Source organism: Medicago sativa, chromosome 1 (genome assembly GCF_051527215.1).
Source record: "Medicago sativa cultivar Bolivia chromosome 1, Bolivia_mono, whole genome shotgun sequence".
Classification (NCBI taxonomy): Eukaryota; Viridiplantae; Streptophyta; class Magnoliopsida; order Fabales; family Fabaceae; genus Medicago; species Medicago sativa.
The window spans coordinates 40,912,265-40,922,411 of record NC_140749.1 but is presented as its reverse complement, the minus strand read 5'-3'; the positions used below and the strand labels follow the sequence as shown (position 1 = coordinate 40,922,411).

Below are 10,147 nucleotides of genomic sequence, written 5' to 3'. Positions count from 1 at the left end.
TGAAATTTCATATTTCTTTTTTTTTTTTTTTTTTTTTTTTTAAAACATCGTTCCCAAGTTCCTTAATACCAACCTTATCTTTAAAAGTTATAAAATCGTGGCTTGACACCATTCTAGAAAGTATCGTTATCAATTAACAAGTATGGTATAAGAGGGTATGCACTTCGTCAGGCATAACTCATCAATCGTACTCCATCAATATAGCATATACTCCTTCTGACTAACCAACAGCTCTTCTACGAATTAGACATCACCAAAAGGCAACTCGATTAATTCATCTGTGTTAACTCTAGTCTTTCTCATCTTACCTGAGTGAAGATGCTTTCTTTAAACTTTTACTTTAATCATTACTGGCTGCATAAGCATCTATACTTACTTAACATAACGAGAACTCCTCGCTTTCCACATAATACTTCTCGCTGAAATGGTATTTCTATCTCGAACATTTTTCACAAAGATTCTTACTACAAAATTCCATGTTCCATGACTACTGTTCGCACCTTAAGTAATTAACTTCCGTTGCGCTACTCTGATTCCCACCGGTTGGCTTCAACCAATACGCTGATCCGTTGAGATGGGTGAACTTTATTCTTCTTCTATTATTACATTAATATCTGCTTGAGCTCTGCTCGATACTTCTATGTTGCATGCTACTCTGCAACCTTGCTCTATTCTTTGCTGGTAAGATTGAACCTCAAGGAAACTTACCTCTGGACATATCAATGTCATACGTACTCTTATTCCTGAGCATCTTAACTCAAGGAGCACATCTTTGCTATTACATAACTACTATTCCATGAAACGTGCTTACAACATCCCATGGTAGACTCATCTTGCACTCGGACAACTTCCTTATGCATCTAACATTGTAGCTTCATATCTCGCATACTATGTTTTGCTTAATTCTTCCTATGCTTGCTCGTTAATTTTTCTTTCTAAGAAATTTCATAAATTAGCACAAGGGTCATTGACGTTGATGACTTTCAACTATATAAAAAAAAACATATACTGAATCTAGGTCCCAGTCGTTACTCTAAATTCACAGAACGAGTTGATAACACGTATGTGTCATCAAATCTTAGTCCTAGTGAGTTTAGCCAAACTATACGAGTCGTAACAAACCGGTACCTACAGAATTTCACTTCGAATTCCAAAATGTCAACTTCAATCACCCATATGCGTATGTCTTTCTAAAATCATGTAAACTTTACAACTTAGCATCTTAACGAGCCTTCGCAAGTCCATCAAGCAAAACATAGATTCAAGGGATACTTATAACTTCGCGAAATCCAACATCCTTGTGATTTCGTATGACTCTGCACCATTTAACTTATTGCCTCATGATTTCACATCTGTGACTTCCATTCTAGATACTGGTGCCTCTAAACTCTTGGTCTAAACTCATTCTTATCTCTTGACACATTAACTTCCAAAGTCACAAACCGAATCGATTTTCGTTGATGGTTGCCCATGCCTTTTCCTCTTTTGAAAACCTTAGGGGGTGATATGCATTCGTCACTCGATATAAAAAAAAAACAATTTCTCATTGCATAACAGATGGTGAAGACAACTCTCCAATAGTCACTGCATTCCCTAGAGACGAACTGAAAAAAAATTCGCTCCGGGTTCGCTATTGATGAGTTTCTTCAGCTCAATTTTTTTTTCAAAACATAGTTTGCATAAATTTTTATTTCTCAAGTAATTTAATGCACATCAGTCATTCCCAACATCTAAAATATCCTACTACATATGCATGGCAAGCATCAACCTAATTCGATACAATTCTCGACACTTTAGAAATTAATGCCTCATTCCTGATAGCATAAAACTCTCACTGAATCCTTTTTCTACTACGAGTAGCTTACTTCCCTGCGTTACCGCTTAACGTAGCTTCCCGAACACTAGAACCTCATTCACTTTGAACATTCAAGTCCATAATCTCAATAACATAACGCTAATCCTGAGAGTCTACTAATCCCGTCAACCTACGTCGACTGCTTTCTATCTTGTAGCCTTGCGCTTACTTTCTGGAATACATTTCCGTTCTAACTACGACCCTTACTGAAGCTTCAGGTCCTGCTAAGATATTTCTGTATTCTCCACTTACGGGTATACGAAGCATCATCAACAACTTACCCAACGCTGTCTAAACGTCCTTTCTTAACATTGCCTTACATTCCCGGAGGATTCATACTTCTACTTGCTTAGTTCACCGGCCACCTACTGGCACGATCAACTTCTTACTAATACTCATTCTGAGTTCTTGCTTCTAAGTTCACACCTTCTGGTGCATCTTCTTCACATACTTCGTCCCTCCAGGGTCCTATTCAGCTCTCAGGCATCCATTCTAATCGTCGAATGCTAAATTGAGTTGATCAGGCTCAACTAACAACAACAACTAGAACATTTACCCGGAACCCAATGGTCCCACTACCTTTGTTGTAACTTAATGACCCAAGGCACGGTCTGAATCGACCTGCTCTGATACCAAATGTAACACCCATACTAGACGTATCTAGAATGTCTAGCACGTGCGTTAAGTTTAGTATTGGATACATTAAAATTTTACAACAATACAACTACGAATGAATATATATATACAACAAAATGCGTTCGTACATAATAATACAACTCAACTTTACTAAAGTATAACAGATGCATCCTTGAATATCCACATTGTCCTGCAGCGGTACGAACGAACACTTGTCGCAACATCCATTCGGCTACTAGCTTGCTAATCCAACCTGTTTATCTGAAACAAATAAGGATTGGGATGAGACATAATGTCTCAGTGAGTTCCCCTAAATCCTAGGCTACAGGCAACCTCAGGGGAAACCTACGGTCACCACGTGTCTAAAATAAAACCTGACGGTTGATTATACGTGTGTGGGGACTTGCATACTTAGACGGTCGTGCATACTAGGGCCGTCATAGTCTTATCTCACTTGTTATAGGCTTCACTTCCTATACGTGTCATGGCGGTCGAGGGGAATCTAAAACCGCATTGCCAAGAATACGCTCTACGCATTAAGGCCCAAGTCTAACATAATCATGACACGATTCTAACCCGGACGATTAGGGGAAACCTAATATCGTCAACGGTATATCTTTCTCTATACTTGCTCTATGCATTAACTATGTTGTATCTAACAACATATTCCATCTTGCTATCATGCTAGTTTTGACGCACTACGTCTATGCTCTACTATTCTTGACGATCTACGTCAAGGCTCTACTAATTCTTGACGACCTACGTCAAGGCTCTATGACATAACATAAATATATCTAACAAATATGCATAGTCAAGTTCATTCATAACGTTAGCGTTTAACAAACAAATATTATCTGAGTTCATTTTACGGAAAGCCCCGAGTGGAGTAACCCCGAGCGCAATCCCTATCTATCCGATGGAAACCTATCTAAGGTATAACCAACGGCACTCCTGCAGTGACGTGCGGGATCCTTACGGCTAACCCCGTTTCACCTAATGGAAACCTCTTGAACCAACCTAGTGTGGACACAAGAGACACGACCACTACATCTTGCTAAAGCTTCTAGGTGAAGAGATATCTAATCGCCTCACAGCTTCATTAAAATCTTGGTCTAAATATATGCATGAGTATTAAATCTATACTAGCTATCTCTTTTACCTCGGATGTCTATGCGATCCGACTAGAGGTAAACTATATGCTTGCTTAACTTACTACGTGAAGAGATATCTAATCAATTCACGTCTTGCCATACTCGTATGGCACTCTAGCTTCTATTCGAAGAGATTACTCTATGCCACTTCGCAACTAGTCAAGCATACTACTCATGCCTAACATTCTATTCTCTACTAACTATTCTAGTTCTTGACAAGCTATGTCAAGGCTCTACTTTCATCCCATGCATAGTTCCTTGCTACCCGAATAATTCGGCTAAAACTCTCTCTTGAGCCATCCTTGTAATACATGCTAAGATTGCCATGATTAATGATGCAAGGATCAATTGACGAGTTGTGCAAATTTCCAATAGTTACTAAAGACTGAAAATGCCAAAACCCAAGTCTTAAGCCATTTAGAAAATTCTACGATTTCATAAGGCCAAGTTTGTTCCAGTTGAGAAATGAGTGAAAACAGTCAAAGAATACTTCGAAACGATCGCCTCGGACCCCCACACGACTGCCCCCAAGCACCCGAGCGCAAGACAACGCGGACGTTGTCCTGTCTGGGGCGCCTGGCGCCAGGAGTTGGGCGCCTAGCGCTGGCTCCCTGTGTGTGGGCGCCTAGCGCCCTTGTACAGGCGCAGCGCTGCGAACTTTTGCGTTTTCAGTGCTTTCGGCTACGGGTTTTCGCCATTTTCGACCCAAAACTCGTCCAATTTGACCCTGTAATGCACCAAACACATCCAACAACTTGTATAGACTTATTTAAACATATACCATGGCAATTTTAACATGTAAACAACTTGGATTGGCTTGGGGTACTAAAGTTCCATAAAAACTAAACTAACATAAATCATGATTTTTCTACAAGATTAATCAATCCCAAAGGTGGGTAATCTATCTATGGAACTCACATGATATAGCAGCACCTAACAAGCTTTGATCCATCTTGTTCAAGCTCAAACCCTAACTTCAAAGTTCCTCTAATCATGCTAAACTTCTCCTTCTTGATGTTCTTGCTCACAAAGCTTCTTTGATCCATGCTTGACCACTAATCCCATGTGTTTGGAAGCTTTGAAAGATTATGGTAGAGAGAGAGAGTGGCGTGGCTAGAGAGAAGGAAGAGAGAAATTCTTTCTCTCAAAACCTAGAGAGAGAAAGTCATGAAGATAATGAAGAATTTTGGCCCAAAACCACTTTTATACCACTTTGCGTGCAAGTACCAGAATACCCTTGCCTCAGGCGTGTTAAATCTGACACTGATACTTAACTCGTATTAAGCTGACATCCCATAAATTATTTCCATCACACGTATTTTCCATGAACTTAAATCCTCTGGCATTATCGTCTGGTAATATTCTGATGCTGACAGGCGGGATGTTACATTGGTTCATTGTACGGGGTTTCAAAATAGGTCAGGGGTAATACAGTAAAAATTAGCTTAGGTTTTACGTTAAAATTAGGGCTAAAATAATCACTCGGGTTAACTTTTATATATAAGAAGATTAGAGGAGGGAAAATAGGGAAAAAATTTTAGGCTTTTGAAGTGAACTTTGGTTCATTGTATGGGGTCTCAAAATAGGTCAGGGGTAGTAAAAGTAAGCTTACCTTTTAGGTTAAAATTATGGCTAAAATAATCACTCGGGTTAACTTTTATATATAAGAAGATAAGAAGATTAGAGGAGGGAAAATAGGGAAAAAATTTTAGGCTTTTGATGTGAACTTTGGTTCATTGTATGGGGTCTCAAAATAGGTCAGGGGTAGTAAAAGTAAGCTTAGCTTTTAGGTTAAAATTATGGCTAAAATAATCACTCGGGTTAACTTTTATATATAAGAAGATTAGAGGAGGGAAAATAGGGAAAAATTGTTAGGCTTTTGGAGTGAACTTTGGTTCATTGTATGGGGCATCAAAATAGGTCAGGGGTAATACAGTAAAAGTTAGCTTACGTTTTAGGTTAAAATTAGGGCTAAAATAATCACTCGGATTAACTTTTATATATAAGAACATTAGAGGAGGGAAAATCGGGAAAAATTGTTAGGCTTTTGAAGTGAACTTTGGTTCATTGTATGGGGTCTCAGAATAGGTCAGGGGTAGTAAAAGTTAGCTTAGGTTTTAGGTTAAAATTAGGGCTAAAATAATCACTCGGGTTAACTTTTATATATAAGAAGATTAGAGGAGGGAAAATAGGGAAAAATTGTTAGGCTTTTGGAGTGAACTTTCGTTCATTGTATGGGGTATCAAAATAGGTCAGGGGTAATACAGTAAAAATTAGCTTAGGTTTTAGGTTAAAATTAGGGCTAAAATAATCACTCGGGTTAACTTTTATATGTAAGAAGATTAGAGGAGGGAAAATAGGGAAATTTTTTTAGGCTTTTGAAGTGAACTTTGGTTCATTGTATGGGGTCTCAAAATAGGTCAGGGGTAGTAAAAGTTAGCTTAGGTTTTAGGTTAAAATTAGGGCTAAAATAATCACTCCGATTAACTTTTATATATAAGAACATTAGAGGAGGGAAGATAGGGAAAAATTGTTAGGCTTTTGGAGTGAACTTTGGTTCATTGTATGGGGTCTCAAAATAGGTCTAGGGTAATACAGTAAAAGTTAGCTTAGGTTTTAGGTTAAAATTAGGGCTAAAATAATCACTCGGGTTAACTTTTATATATAAGAAGATTAGAGGAGGGAAAATAGGGAAAAATTGTTAGGCTTTTGGAGTGAACTTTGGTTCATTGTATGGGGTCTATAAATAGGTCAGGGGTAATACAGTAAAAGTTAGCTTAGGTTTTAGGTTAAAATTAGGGCTAAAATAATCACTCGGGTTAACTTTTATATATAAGAAGATTAGAGGAGGGAAAATAGGGAAAAATTGTTAGGCTTTTGGAGTGAACTTTGGTTCATTGTACGGGGTATCAAAATAGGTCAGGGGTAATACAGTAAAAATTAGCTTAGGTTTTACGTTAAAATTAGGGCTAAAATAATCACTCGGGTTAACTTTTATATATAAGAAGATTAGAGGAGGGAAAATAGGGAAAAAATTTTAGGCTTTTGAAGTGAACTTTGGTTCATTGTATGGGGTCTCAAAATAGGTCAGGGGTAGTAAAAGTAAGCTTACCTTTTAGGTTAAAATTATGGCTAAAATAATCACTCGGGTTAACTTTTATATATAAGAAGATAAGAAGATTAGAGGAGGGAAAATAGGGAAAAAAATTTAGGCTTTTGATGTGAACTTTGGTTCATTGTATGGGGTCTCAAAATAGGTCAGGGGTAGTAAAAGTAAGCTTAGCTTTTAGGTTAAAATTATGGCTAAAATAATCACTCGGGTTAACTTTTATATATAAGAAGATTAGAGGAGGGAAAATAGGGAAAAATTGTTAGGCTTTTGGAGTGAACTTTGGTTCATTGTATGGGGCATCAAAATAGGTCAGGGGTAATACAGTAAAAGTTAGCTTACGTTTTAGGTTAAAATTAGGGCTAAAATAATCACTCGGATTACCTTTTATATATAAGAACATTAGAGGAGGGAAAATCGGGAAAAATTGTTAGGCTTTTGAAGTGAACTTTGGTTCATTGTATGGGGTCTCAGAATAGGTCAGGGGTAGTAAAAGTTAGCTTAGGTTTTAGGTTAAAATTAGGGCTAAAATAATCACTCGGGTTAACTTTTATATATAAGAAGATTAGAGGAGGGAAAATAGGGAAAAATTGTTAGGCTTTTGGAGTGAACTTTCGTTCATTGTATGGGGTATCAAAATAGGTCAGGGGTAATACAGTAAAAATTAGCTTAGGTTTTAGGTTAAAATTAGGGCTAAAATAATCACTCGGGTTAACTTTTATATGTAAGAAGATTAGAGGAGGGAAAATAGGGAAATTTTTTTAGGCTTTTGAAGTGAACTTTGGTTCATTGTATGGGGTCTCAAAATAGGTCAGGGGTAGTAAAAGTTAGCTTAGGTTTTAGGTTAAAATTAGGGCTAAAATAATCACTCCGATTAACTTTTATATATAAGAACATTAGAGGAGGGAAAATAGGGAAAAATTGTTAGGCTTTTGGAGTAAACTTTGGTTCATTGTATGGGGTCTCAAAATAGGTCTAGGGTAATACAGTAAAAGTTAGCTTAGGTTTTAGGTTAAAATTAGGGCTAAAATAATCACTCGGGTTAACTTTTATATATAAGAAGATTAGAGGAGGGAAAATAGGGAAAAATTGTTAGGCTTTTGGAGTGAACTTTGGTTCATTGTATGGGGTATCAAAATAGGTCAGGGGTAATACAGTAAAAATTAGCTTAGGTTTTAGGTTTAAATTAGGGCTAAAATAATCACTCGGGTTAACTTTTATATATAAGAAGATTAGAGGAGGGAAAATAGGGAAATTTTTTAAGGCTTTTGAAGTGAACTTTGGTTCATTGTATGGGGTCTCAAAATAGGACAGGGGTAGTAAAAGTTAGGTTAGGTTTTAGGTTAAAATTAGGGCTAAAATAATCACTCCGATTAACTTTTATATATAAGAACATTAGAGGAGGGAAAATAGGGAAAAATTGTTAGGCTTTTGGAGTGAACTTTGGTTCATTGTATGGGGTCTCAAAATAGGTCTGGGGTAATACAATAAAAGTTAACTTAGGTTTTAGGTTAAAATTAGGGCTAAAGTAATCACTCAGGTTAACTTTTATGTATTAGAAGATTAGAGGAGGGAAAATAGGGAAAAATTGTTAGGCTTTTGGAGTGAACTTTGGTTGATTGTATGGGGTCTATAAATAGGTCAGGGGTAATACAGTAAAAGTTAGCTTAGGTTTTAGGTTAAAATTAGGGCTAAAATAATCACTCGGGTTAACTTTTATATATAAGAAGATTAGAGGAGGGAAAATAGGGAAAAATTGTTAGGCTTTTGGAGTGAACTTTGGTTCATTGTACGGGGTATCAAAATAGGTCAGGGGTAATACAGTAAAAATTAGCTTAGGTTTTACGTTAAAATTAGGGCTAAAATAATCACTCGGGTTAACTTTTATATATAAGAAGATTAGAGGAGGGAAAATAGGGAAAAAATTTTAGGCTTTTGAAGTGAACTTTGGTTCATTGTATGGGGTCTCAAAATAGGTCAGGGGTAGTAAAAGTAAGCTTACCTTTTAGGTTAAAATTATGGCTAAAATAATCACTCGGGTTAACTTTTATATATAAGAAGATAAGAAGATTAGAGGAGGGAAAATAGGGAAAAAAATTTAGGCTTTTGATGTGAACTTTGGTTCATTGTATGGGGTCTCAAAATAGGTCAGGGGTAGTAAAAGTAAGCTTAGCTTTTAGGTTAAAATTATGGCTAAAATAATCACTCGGGTTAACTTTTATATATAAGAAGATTAGAGGAGGGAAAATAGGGAAAAATTGTTAGGCTTTTGGAGTGAACTTTGGTTCATTGTATGGGGCATCAAAATAGGTCAGGGGTAATACAGTAAAAGTTAGCTTACGTTTTAGGTTAAAATTAGGGCTAAAATAATCACTCGGATTAACTTTTATATATAAGAACATTAGAGGAGGGAAAATCGGGAAAAATTGTTAGGCTTTTGAAGTGAACTTTGGTTCATTGTATGGGGTCTCAGAATAGGTCAGGGGTAGTAAAAGTTAGCTTAGGTTTTAGGTTAAAATTAGGGCTAAAATAATCACTCGGGTTAACTTTTATATATAAGAAGATTAGAGGAGGGAAAATAGGGAAAAATTGTTAGGCTTTTGGAGTGAACTTTCGTTCATTGTATGGGGTATCAAAATAGGTCAGGGGTAATACAGTAAAAATTAGCTTAGGTTTTAGGTTAAAATTAGGGCTAAAATAATCACTCGGGTTAACTTTTATATGTAAGAAGATTAGAGGAGGGAAAATAGGGAAATTTTTTTAGGCTTTTGAAGTGAACTTTGGTTCATTGTATGGGGTCTCAAAATAGGTCAGGGGTAGTAAAAGTTAGCTTAGGTTTTAGGTTAAAATTAGGGCTAAAATAATCACTCCGATTAACTTTTATATATAAGAACATTAGAGGAGGGAAAATAGGGAAAAATTGTTAGGCTTTTGGAGTGAACTTTGGTTCATTGTATGGGGTCTCAAAATAGGTCTAGGGTAATACAGTAAAAGTTAGCTTAGGTTTTAGGTTAAAATTAGGGCTAAAATAATCACTCGGGTTAACTTTTATATATAAGAAGATTAGAGGAGGGAAAATAGGGAAAAATTGTTAGGCTTTTGGAGTGAACTTTGGTTCATTGTATGGGGTATCAAAATAGGTCAAGGGTAATACAGTAAAAATTAGCTTAGGTTTTAGGTTTAAATTAGGGCTAAAATAATCACTCGGGTTAACTTTTATATATAAGAAGATTAGAGGAGGGAAAATAGGGAAATTTTTTAAGGCTTTTGAAGTGAACTTTGGTTCATTGTATGGGGTCTCAAAATAGGTCAGGGGTAGTAAAAGTTATGTTAGGTTTTAGGTTAAAATTAGGGCTAAAATAATCACTCCGATTAACTTTTATATATAAGAACATT

The 10,147-nt window shown here is 36.3% G+C and overlaps 1 long non-coding RNA gene across 1 annotated transcript; it reads right to left on the bottom strand.

Annotated features, from left to right (window-relative positions):
* Positions 1–333: 333 nt before the first annotated feature.
* LOC146954953 (uncharacterized) lies at positions 334–4,820 on the bottom strand. The gene is made up of 2 exons (XR_015015623.1): positions 4,561–4,820; positions 334–2,752 (listed from the first exon to the last, which is right to left on the bottom strand). It is a non-coding gene; the product is annotated as an uncharacterized LOC146954953 (long non-coding RNA).
* Between the last annotated feature and the right edge of the window lie 5,327 nt (positions 4,821–10,147).